Genomic DNA, 12,263 nt, shown 5'->3' on the forward strand with positions numbered 1-12,263 from the left:
TTCAGATTGTATTCCATATAGAAAGTTTTAGATTCCTTTTTTGCCTAGGTCCTAATATTATTTTTCTTTGGGATAAAATGACAATTTTGTCTAATTTCAAAAGTTTTGTAAAGTTTATGCTATGTAAACGCCTTTCTGAGGTGAAGATTTAATACACTAATGCCAAACTAAATTTAATTTAAAGGAATTACGTTTGTTGTTACACTTGTTATTTTGTAATCAACTTTTTTTTTTTTTAGGTCCGGTCCTGGGGCCTGAACTCTGGGCCTGGGTGCTGTTCCTCAGCTCTTCAGCTCAAGGCTAGCGCTCTACCACTGAAGCCACAGCGCCACTTCCGGCTTTTTTCTTTTTGCTTATGTGGTGCTGAGGAATCGAACCCAGGGCCTCGAGCATGCAAGGCAAGCGCTCTACCACTGAGTCACCTTCCCAGCCCTGTAATCAACTTTTTAATAACTGTTTTTCATTCCTTGCATCTGAAGAATGAAAAATACGGAATACTTCACAAATTTTCATATCATCCTTGTGCAATTGCCATGTTAATCTCTGTATTGTAATTTGGGAATACGTGCTGCTGAAGCATGTAGTATCTTCTAAATTTAAGTAGTTAGTGATGCAATCTTTATACAGGCTTATATCCGTGGGTGCCTACTTGGAACAAGGAAATCTTATTGTTCCTAACAATGCTATTATTTCCCTAAAATTCTGTGAATAGGGGAAAAATTACATGTTCAATCGATTGCTCACATTTGCAATTTTTTTTGTCAATGACAATTTTAAGTCTTTTTCATTTGGAATTTGATCATACTTTCAATAATTTATAGCTAGGTCCAAAGGTGATGGCTTTTTCAAGTACTTATTGATCCAACTGAATTAGGTTTGTGGAGCTAATGGATTCAAAGTAAGCCTTGCTTAAGAGCTACTTATAACATTCTGCAGCTGACATTTTCCCAAATGAGGTCTTACTGGCACAAATGTCTACCTGACCCCTTACTCTTCTCCCATGTAGGAACAGACCAATCAGAATATCTTACCCTGACAACATAGATTGTTTTACTCGAACAAAACTTAAATGTTACAAGGGATCATAGAGAGATGAACAGTTCAGTCAGTAGTGTTCAGACTAGAAGGTATTTTATCAAAATATAATTGTTTATTATATCTAACATTTCAAAAGTAGCTAAAGCCAAGAAGGTGAAAAAATTGATCATATGCGTGATTACTTAATGTCCTGGCCTGTCTACCATCCAACCAGGCAGGAACTTACACCACTGCATTTCTATCACGAAATATTTTCATAGTTGCAGGAGAAGTCCAGATGTTTCTCCTCATTATTAGGCCTTTAATTGGTAATGTTTTAATGGTAAAGCTTTAGGTCCAACTCTATCAAACACTAAGGTACAGATAATGGAATAATACTTTAAAACAGAGTTGCCTTTGATACTGTAACCACAACAGAACAATGCAAAGCATGTGTCTTTTTCTTATATTATATAGTTATATATTTTATATTTATATGTGCTGATTTTATATTTCACACAGTGAAACTTACTAGAATTAGTTGATAATTTCACTAATAAATTAATATTTATTTATTCCAATAAATAGAATAGGAATATAAATAATTAGGTTTAAAATGTATATTAGAATATATAAAGTATCAGAGCAATGTCTTTGGTATAAACTTGTGATACATTCTAACTGTTCTTGGTCTTCTGAATTCACATGGTAAAAAAAACAATGTTGTTTTCCGCTAATCTAAAAGGGATTTTGCTCTGCTTCTCTGTTTATTGTTTTAACTCGCTGGTCCCAAACTGTTTTTCAACATATTTCTGAAGCAATCCTACTAATTATGCCCAAATTTTGCTGATAAGGTGTCTAACAAATATTATTCTTCTGCATGACATAATGATTCCTAGGATCCCAGGTCCCAGTTATCGGCATCATCAGATAACAGAGGCAAGACTTCTCACCAAGGCCCATGCAACATGCCAACACAAAGTATTTGAAGATCCATCTCAAGTTCTAATTTCCTATATTTAAGGGCCCCAATTCCTTGAGATGCAGGAATTAGCAGTAAGCAATTGTGAAATGCACGGCAACTTAAAATGAAAGATGAGATCACAAAATTTGAGAGTATGCATGACAATTCAAACATTCAACTTACAGCTGACCAGCCCATATGAGTGAACAAGTTCACAAAGTGTCATAAGATTATTTTTAATACCCCTCCCCTATGATTAATGAAAGATTTTAGTCCTGCATAAGTGAGCCAAAAAGTAGTTCCTGGAAGGATAGATCGATAATTGGTCTACCAAGGCCCAGAAAAATTTACTTAGAGTTCAAATGTAATTCAGAAAAATATTGAGAAGATCCTTAGTGCTTCAAAACACTGGGACTTCAGTACAACATATTTCAGTGGTATAAAAATGTCACTCTCAAACCAATGATGATCTACATTTAATATTTTGAAAATTATTCCTTTTCAAATTAACTTTTTAAAATCACATTCGCCAAAATAACATTTGACAAGTAGATGATACTTAGTGACATTACAAGTTTTTCAAGTGTAGGCAGCAAGTTACAATAGAGTTGAATTATTTACCCAGCACTAATGCCCAACACATTCAACCATTCATTAAAGTGTAGAAATAGTACCACCCACAATTTGTGTTTTTCAGTAAGGGCCTTCCAGAAATGTGTTAGGTAGATCAGCCTCCCAAATTTCAAACCCAAAAATTAGCTAATAAAGTCAATGTCATCATTTAATAAGGTACATTTTAAAAAGTCACAAGTAGTTGTCTTATCATATGTAATAATATGTTTTCCCTATCTGTCTAACATAGGAAGAAATATGACTTAAGTCTTGAATATGGGTACTCATCAGAGATATGACAAACATAAAATCTGTCTTCTATTTCTATCATATTCCTCTATAGGAATAAATTTTAGTATTCTTCTTTTTCCAAAACTTATAGGTAGTAGAAAATATTATCCCATGTAAAATAAAACAATCACACCATTGTACAAAGCCATTTATAAGAACTGGTAGTTAGGAATACATTCTATGCCAATGTTTTTACTTTCTTTTTGACTAAAGATTAATCTTCCAAATGGATGAGAATAAAATCATGGTTAGGTGCTTCACGTCTCCTGTCTTGCAAATTTGAATGAATTATGGAAATATAAGCTGACATCAGTTCAAGCATATGCAGTATGGAAACTCCATGAAATGTACATAAACCTTTCAAAGTATTAATAGACAGTGTAACAGGATGACTATCAGGAAGTTGAAAACAGAAAGGAATTATAGTAAAGACATAGAATGAATGAAAAATGAACAAGGGGCAAGTACAGCTAGAATACTCAATCTAAACATATGATAAAGAAGTGGTAAATCTGAAATAAATCTTGGAGAAGGGGTTGGTTGAGAATGATGGAAGGAGTGACTCTGATCCAAGAGCATTGGACAATTAGATGGATACATTTAATTGTAACACTTGCACAACCTTTTGAAATTCAGTTTAAAAACACAACAAAAAACAAAAACACAAAAAAATCACAACCAATATGAAATCTCTAGAAAGTATGAATATGACCTCCACAAATTTTAAGCAGTTAATGAAGGAAGGGTCGTCATGGGAAAAGCAAACAAAGCTATACAAAGAGAGAAGTTTGGGATAGGGGAGAATTTTGAACAGATTTAAATAGATTGTCTAAGGTTATAAATCACCTACATCTGCTGCAAATATTATCTTTCTTCTATGAGTTCTCTGTCTGAACTGGATAATCCAGTCGTGAGACACACTTGATAGCTTGTGAAGACAGAATGGAAGAAACAAGATCAAGAACCCATTACTCCACTGGAGAGAAAACAATCCTCTATGTTTTCTCTAATCTCTCTTCACTACTCTTTCTTCATAGTTTTAAGTCAATTGATTTTGAATTATATTTTTCCTTCTTTCTTCTGACAAAGTAATTGGTCAAAGTAATTCCTTAAATATTATTTGCCATTTTCTTCTTTCATGCTGTTTAATTGGCCAAGCAAGTCTATTAAACTTCCCTCTTGCATTTGGTTGCCCTGAAACTTAATGTAAAACTTTGTCTCCAGAAAACAGTCCAAGAAGCTGTGATCACAAATATTTGGCTGTATTATTTCTTTTACCTTGAAAATCTTCTTGTGTCTAAAATGCCCACAAAAATAAGTAATCCATCACTTTTTGGTTCAATCCATTCTAACCTAAAAGATATATTTTGCTAAGAAGATGGTTAGAGGAAACTGAAAAATACTGCACTTTTATCTTCTATCTTAAGACTCTCCTTAGATACCATATCAGGAACAATGAAGTTATTCTATGCAAAATTATTTCAATAGATGATTTTTCTCTTGGTCTTGCATTTGTTCACCAAGATGTATGGAGGAGCGTAGAGTTAAATCACCTATACCTAGGAAGACAGTGTCTGTTACAAAAGGACAATGCTTCTATGTTCTGCTTCTATGTCCTCCTCTTAGCTCTTGCCTGATTTCCAATTAATCACAGCATTTTGGCTTCAAGTTTGGTGAAGCTGAAGGACTATATGGGCTCCACCACTGTTACATCTTCATGATTTCTCTTTTAAAACTATTTAAGTTGCTTCATTTGGATGTGGAATTTATTTTCACGTCTTCATTCAATCTGTTCTGCATTGTAGTGAGCCAAATAGGCTCTGTAAAATCACTTTTGGTAATAAAATTACTAACACAATTTAGTGCTGGGAAGTTGGCTCTTTGGTAGAGCGCTTGCCTTGAATGCCTAAGGCCCTGGGTTCGATTCCTCAGCACCACATAAGCAAAAAGAAAAAAGCCGGAAGTAGTGCTGTGGCTCAAGTGGTAGAGCGCTAGCCTTGACCTGAAGAGCTGAGGGACAGCACCGAGGCTCAGAGTTCAGGCACCACGACTGGACATCCAAAAAAAATATTAACACAATTTATATAAAAAAGTTTGGCCTCCCTTCACTGCTGAAGCCAATACGCTTAGCAAGGCTTTCTAAGAACTATGTTTTCTTACCTTTTCCATTTGCTCAATTCTTTTCTGAACCCAAAACATTTTGGCTTATGTAATAAGAGAAGTCTTCACTATTTCATGTTATTAAGGATATTATTTTTTGTGAGCCACTTAGAAATGTGAAATCATTGGTTTGAAGTATCCAATCAGATTTTTTTCTGTGTTTCACTGCTTCACATGCAAAGACATTGTAGAAAGTGTTACAAACAGAAATGTGTAATCCTAACACCTTCTTTCATTGTGGAGGGCATTTTCTCCCTAAATATTTTGACTCAAATTATCTTTTTCAGAGAATTACGGTTTGGTAATTAAAGGTAAATTCACAAAATTGATGTCTTATTTTTTAAGAATTTGAATTTAAATTCCAGTATATCCTTGTTTCAACATAAGAATGTATTTCCTGGGTAAGGATAATTCCAAGGGAACCTACAGGATTTAGAGCAACGTTTCTGAGGTTTGTTTGTTTAGTGTGAAAATGAGCATCTTCACCCACATTGCTTCCTCTCTACTAAGTCTCCGTGGATTTCTTTGCATGAAAGCCTATTCTCCCAGGCAATTTTAAATTTTCTTAATAGGCTAAGTTGTTAAAAATTTTGAACAACTCAAATTTACCTGTCATAACTTTAAAACCCTTGAAATACCTTTATCAGAACTGCGAATTCACAAATCCTAATTCCACCTTTACCATCAAAAAGTTAACATGCTGTTTTCATGATATGGTGTCCATGCAGCTATTATTTTCCAGTGGTTTTGTACTGCGTATACATAACCATATAAGCTGAGGCTAAGCAAAATGAATTCCAAGATATGGAACCAGATTTTTTCAATTGTGGTTGTTGTTTTTGATGAACTATGTGATTTGTTTTCTCTGGGTTTTCCCCCTATTGTTCATTCCTGCTGTATTTGATTTTGTATTGTGTATGCATTTATCTTAAATAGGGAAGGGAAGAGGAAGAGCAAAATGGTGAGACAAATGACAAAGGGAAAACCAATGCAATAGCAACACTCACAAGACAATATATTGGAAATGTACATTACAGCTTGTGAGGGGTGAAGGAAAACTGTGAGAAAAATGAGGGGGGGTAACAAGTTTGAAATGTTTTGTATTTACTACCTTACAATTATTGTAACCTCACTGTACATCAATTTGATAATAAAATTGAAAAAATAAGCTGCATAAAATGTAATTTCACTGTATTGGCACAGTAAATATTATTCTTTATGTAGTAATATTTTAAAAATCAGTACTATTTGACATCCAATTCAAATTAATTACCACTTCTTTATCAGAGGGTGATCAACGTGATTGTTATCCAACTAGACAATATTTTCACAATATACTTGCCGAATTTTTCGAAAAAGAATACATTTAATACTTTCTAATTCTAAAACAGAAAACCACTTTAATGCTATGGAAGCCCAAAACATTTAAAATTAACTAAGTTGTTAAGAGGACAGAATACATGTGTTCTTCAAAATTCCTATGAGAAATAACTACTCATAATTACTCATTTTTAAATTCTCAACATTCCATACCTGAGAGATTCAAAACAGTACTTTTTTGCATGTTATGAAATTCTGCAATAGATGCAGTTTCCAATGGGGTGTTAAAGATTGATAAGTCAACAGAAAAATAGCCACATTCTCGTAGAGGAGAAAACTATGAAGCATCTGTAATAATTAATTCGTCAAGAGTAAGCAATTTTTTTTATCAGAGTAAGCTGTTATTTCTATGACCATCAATCCCAAGATTTATACCATGAAGTCATCCTAGCCCAACAGTTTCCAACTTGTAAGGGGCACCTTGAAATTCCTTAATTCATATCATGAATAGCTTATCTCTATTGTGAAAAATACTACACCTCTGCTAATGTGATTTCCTCCGTGTTCTGGAAAGACACCACAATAAACTGAGCTGCATCATTTTTCCTCACTTGCAAATATTATTTATATTTATACTTTTTTAATTATCATAGATATTGAGGAAGCTAAGAGCGGAAAATTATGGTTCAAAGCCCACTCTGGCAGGAAGGTTTCTTAGAATCTTATCTCCAATATACTTCTCCGTAAAAGCCAGACACAATGTGGCACTGAGGTTGAAGTGGTAGGGCAGGAGCCTTGAGCATAAACAGGCTCAGAGACACTGTCCAGGCCAAGAGTTCAAGCTCTAAGCAAACCAATAAACAAAAACAACGTTGAATACAAACCCCAAACCTAGCATTTTCCTCAATGTATACACAGGCACGTAAATAAGGAAATGGCTTCCTGTGTTACTTATAGGTTGAAGAAAGAAGATGTCAAAGAATTACTCTCTTCATACCACTTTAAACTAAACCCTCAAAAAATGCTGTTTTTATAAATTTATAAATTACTGTCATCCATTTGTTGGCAACTCTGTCTAGATTATTCACATTAACATGGTATACATGAACTGTGGGAATTATCTATTTACTATATTCTAATTATAACTCTCTTGAAAGAATATTCTAGGAAAATAGAATGCCAGAATCATTTGTGAATTTTTCAATTAATCCCTCTACTTAAAAAGAATTTTGTAGTATCCTATAGAATATAAGATTACAAACAAAACCAAGATATATATTTTAAATCTAAATTCTAATTTATCAAGGTCTACAAAGTCCTACATTAGATGAACTTTGCTATTTCTCCAGGCTTATGCTTTTGTAATTCTTCAACATTTCTTTGGAATCCAACAGAATGTTGCTTACTCACTTTTGCAAATTTTTGGATGGGAATAATGAGCCATTTTGCATCTAGAATGTTCTGTAATGAAGAGAGCATTTAAAACACAAGTGAGGATATATATGAGTTGCATTTCAATAGGAAAATTGACTTCTCAAAACATAATGAGAAAATTAGACCCAAATTCCAACTGTGTATTCCTTTCTTGTTGTTTTGTTTGTTTTATTGAGACAAAATTATTCTACCTGGTCCAGGGAAGATATCGCAATGTAGTTCCATTCTCTAATCTCCTGTCGAAGTGCTAGAATTCCAGGCTTGTATCACATTGCCCTGCCATAGTTTGTTTATTTACTCTAGAAACAGACTAGCAATTCTGAACTTCTCCTATGATCTTATCGACTAGACTGACTGCTCAGACTGTTTATGTACTATTTTCAAAGATGTTCTAACATTTGACACAAGATATGAACATTTTCATATGCACCTAGAGGGTTCCCTGATTCATTCCTCCATGAATCCTATCCCATTAATAATGTTGCTTGACTCTCTTACTATCTCTGATTCCTACCTATGTAAGATTCTCAACTTTTCTGGGGAAATTTCACTTGAGGGCTTTCTAATATTAAAAATTATCGCTTGATTCTAGTCTTAATCGGGACATATTTTTATTGTTTTCTAACTTTTCTACATATTCTGAGAATTGTTTTATTTGTGTATTTTTGTGTGCACATATAAATCCCTCTGTGTGTATGTGTATGTTTGTATGTATGTATGCACAAACCTCAAGCTCTTATTCAGCAATCTTGCTCATGACTGGTATTCCAGCTTTTGGCTGTTTAATTATAGGTAGTGTCTCAAAGCCTGTTCTGCCCAGGCTGGATGCAAATTGAACTTCTCAGACTCCTTTACATTCTTAGGTTTTATTTTTCCAGGAGTATCAACTTTTAAACTACAAACACTTTTGTGAGTGTAAAGTCTATCCTGTAGCCCAGATTTTTAATGCAAGAATTAATATAAAGATTGATGGACATATACATTACATATCTTGAGTGTACACTGTTAGAAATGTGATCCTAAGCTCGGTGTGGTGAGATCTGAGGATTGGGATTTAAAGCCAGCCCAGGTAGGAAAGTCCTGGAGACTCTTTTCTCCAATAACTACCAGAAAACTGGGAGTGGCACTGTGGCTCAAGTGGAAGAGCACTAGCCTTGAGCTTCGTTGCAGAAGGACAGCACCCAGTCCCAGATTTCAAGTACCATGACCAACCACTACAAAAAGAATATAAGAAAAGGAAAAAAAAGAAATGTGATCTTAGCCACCAGATTCATTGCTAGTATAATTCCTGTTCTTTCAAGATAGATTCTTTTTTTCCAGTTAAGTCCATTATCTCATATATGACTTGCATTGGAAACAGAATCATTCTTCCATTCTTCTTTTTACAAAATTAGGTGATTAGCAAGCGTGATTTAGAAAGGAAGTGGCTTCATGTTCCATATAGGAGTAATGCTTTCTCTATATCACTCCCATAAATCTACATACTGGACTTGGCTTTATTGTTTCAATGTTGTCTTATTTGTAGAGTCTTCTATATTTTACTGAGCCCTTTTATATAAACACAGAACTTCTCTCTCCTATTATTGCTATTGTTTCTCTTACTGTTAACTCATGTACAATTGGGAAATTAAGGCACAGCACATAAACTCACAAAAAATGGTCTGAGAACCTTTTTCCCATTTAAAATTCACCTTAATTTACAGAGCACTAAAGAAGTTTGAACATAATGTACTCATGAATAAAGTATTCATAAGCAATTTAAATTTCATATTTTCTCTTTACTAAGTTGTCTCTGAAACACGTGTTACCTCATCTCTAAATGTGTCCTTGTGCTGTTTCAATGAAGTCAGAAAACATTCATTTTATCTCTAGCAGCACCATAGATTGTTACTGGAAGTAAGTGGAAGTAACTGTTACTAGATGTGGAAATTGATCTCAGGAGAGGAATTGAACATAGAGGAATGACAAAGTTCAAGTTAACATTTGCTTTCCTTTTTACTGTACAAGGAAAGAATTCAATGTTTGAAGGAAACTTTCTCCCTGACATTTTTGAGTGTGTTCTTTACTCATATAAAACTTGTCTGTAAACTTGTAGTTGAGAATATTACAGAAGGAAACAATATGCCATTTGAAGTCCAGCATAGAACAAAAGGAAATAACTTTGTTTTAAAAATGTTCTACTGCAAAGAAACAAAGATATGGAGGTTTTGAAGAGTCTTATGGATGGATGTTTCACTCCTGAGATGATTCTCTTGTTGCAGGAGTCAGTTATCAATTCGTTTAGTCTGGTCCTGAGTTTTCCATAGCAATAAAGATTTCAAAAACGCAGGATCCAGTGAGTATGATCAGCAAAACCAGCCTCTTCTCAGACCACTTTAAGGAGAGTCCCAAAGAAATACCTAGGGTTTGTGTTGTTTGCTTGTTTGTTTACTTTGTGCTGGTTCTGGGGCTTGAACTCAGAGGCTGGAACCTGTCCCTGAACAGTTGTCCTTCTTTCCCACCTGCCCACAAAGCTAGTACACTACTGCTTGAGCCAAAACTTCACTTCTGGTTTTTTGGTGTTTAATTACAGATAAGAGTTTGACAGACTCTCATGCCTGGTTGGCTTTGAACTAAGACAGTAAGAAAGCTAAGTGACATCAACTGGATGGACTTCTCTTTTGAACCAAGAAATATTAGATGAAGTTTACTAGACAGCTAATATTTGACAATTTTTAAAGAAGAGAATATGTTCAGCAAAGAAGCCATAACTTAAATAACTCAGCAAAAGTACGTGCACTGACTCCATTGGGAAGATTACTATTGACTTCATCATTCCTTTGGGGGAAACTTAAACCCATATTTGCACTTTTTTGTTGATTGTGGGTATGGAACACTGATTCTGGGCACTGTCTCTCAGCTCTTCAGCACATCTAGAATGCTCTACAACTTTAGCTACAGCACCACTTCTGGGTTTCTGGTGGCTAAATGAAGATAAGTGTTTCATGGACTTTCCTGACCAGGCTGGATTTGAACCACAATCCTCTGGTTTCAACCTCCTGAGTAGCTAGGATTACAGGCATGAGCCACCAACACCAGGCTTATATTTGCATTTATGTGCACTGAATGACACTGTGTAGACAAAGAATGGAAATTTTAACCAAATGATGACATTGCAGCTTTTTAGAAAATTTGAGATAGCAGTGAATATGTCCTCCTTTTCCATTTTGTTTCATTAATGACTCATGAGCTATGGGACTCTTACATTAGCATCCTGTGACGTCTGTATAGGTGTAGTTAATATCAGTAAAGGTTTATAGACAAATATAGAAAGACAGATGTTTAGAAAGCAAAGAGATCAGGTATGAAAGAACAGCATAGAAGGAGATACATTTATCTAGCCTAAGAGATTTAGAATGCTAAAGGCAATGAGGAATAAGCCTAGTTGATAACTAGTTCTTCAATAACCAAAAATGGTTCCCTAGAACTGTTTCTGTTATACCTTAGTTACTATCATTTCTTTCCTTCCATCTGCAGTTATTCCTTCTCTTCTGTCACAACTGTTAATTAGCCTCTGCCTTTTTGGTGCTATAACTGTCCAAAATGATTTCCAAATCTCACTTAGACTACCCTTATCATTGTGATTAGCAGAGACCCCACTCAAAAGCCTGGAATCTTTGAATTTCCAGAATTAATATTCACCTGACATCTAAGCACATTCCTGGCATTAATTGCCATGACCTAATGAACAAAACTTTTTTTTTCAACACACTATCCTAACATAGGTAAAGTACATGAATTAGGGACTATTGTCAAGTATCAGTATGGAAGGAACAATTATATATTCCAAGTTTGGGTTCTTTATTTTGTATTTACTAACTAAATGTTCATTGTTGTTGTTTTGGCAGTCCTGGGGCTGAAACTCAGGGCTAGGGAATTATTCCTCAACTTTTTTTTTTCTCTCTCAATTCTAACCCTCTACCACTTGAGGCACAGGACCACTTCCAGTGTTTCTTTTTCAGTTTATGTGTTACTGAAGAATTGAACCCAGGGTCTCCTGCATGCTTAGGCAATCATTTTACCGTGAAGTCCCATTCCCAGAACCCTAAATGACTCTCTTAAGATGGCATTACATTTTCATTCTGTAACTATGTATCATAATTTTAGCCAGAAATTTTTGCTAGAAAAGGGCATTGATCACAGTACTGAATCCAGTAAGGCTAGATGGACAATGAATAACTGTCACGGTCTAGCCAGGGCACAGAGGGCCTCATGGAGCTGGTACAACAGCCTGAACGAGACAGCTCCTGACCCACAGCCCACCTCCAGAATGAGAGGGCCACCTTGGTACCAACCACGTTGGGGATGCTGGGCCACCTCCTCCAGCACCCATTCAATCAGTTCCTGAGAGAGAGAGAAAAAAGGAAAGAAGGTCAGAATTACACTTAAGCCAGGTTCATGTGGCTCAGGCCTATAATACTAAGTA

The 12,263-nt window shown here is 35.0% G+C and overlaps 1 pseudogene; it reads right to left on the bottom strand.

Annotated features, from left to right (window-relative positions):
- Positions 1-483: 483 nt before the first annotated feature.
- LOC122096959 lies at positions 484-580 on the bottom strand (annotated as a pseudogene).
- Positions 581-12,263: the final 11,683 nt, after the last annotated feature.

This window comes from Dipodomys spectabilis, unplaced genomic scaffold, assembly GCF_019054845.1.
Source record: "Dipodomys spectabilis isolate Male_0828 unplaced genomic scaffold, ASM1905484v1 ptg000406l, whole genome shotgun sequence".
Classification (NCBI taxonomy): Eukaryota; Metazoa; Chordata; class Mammalia; order Rodentia; family Heteromyidae; genus Dipodomys; species Dipodomys spectabilis.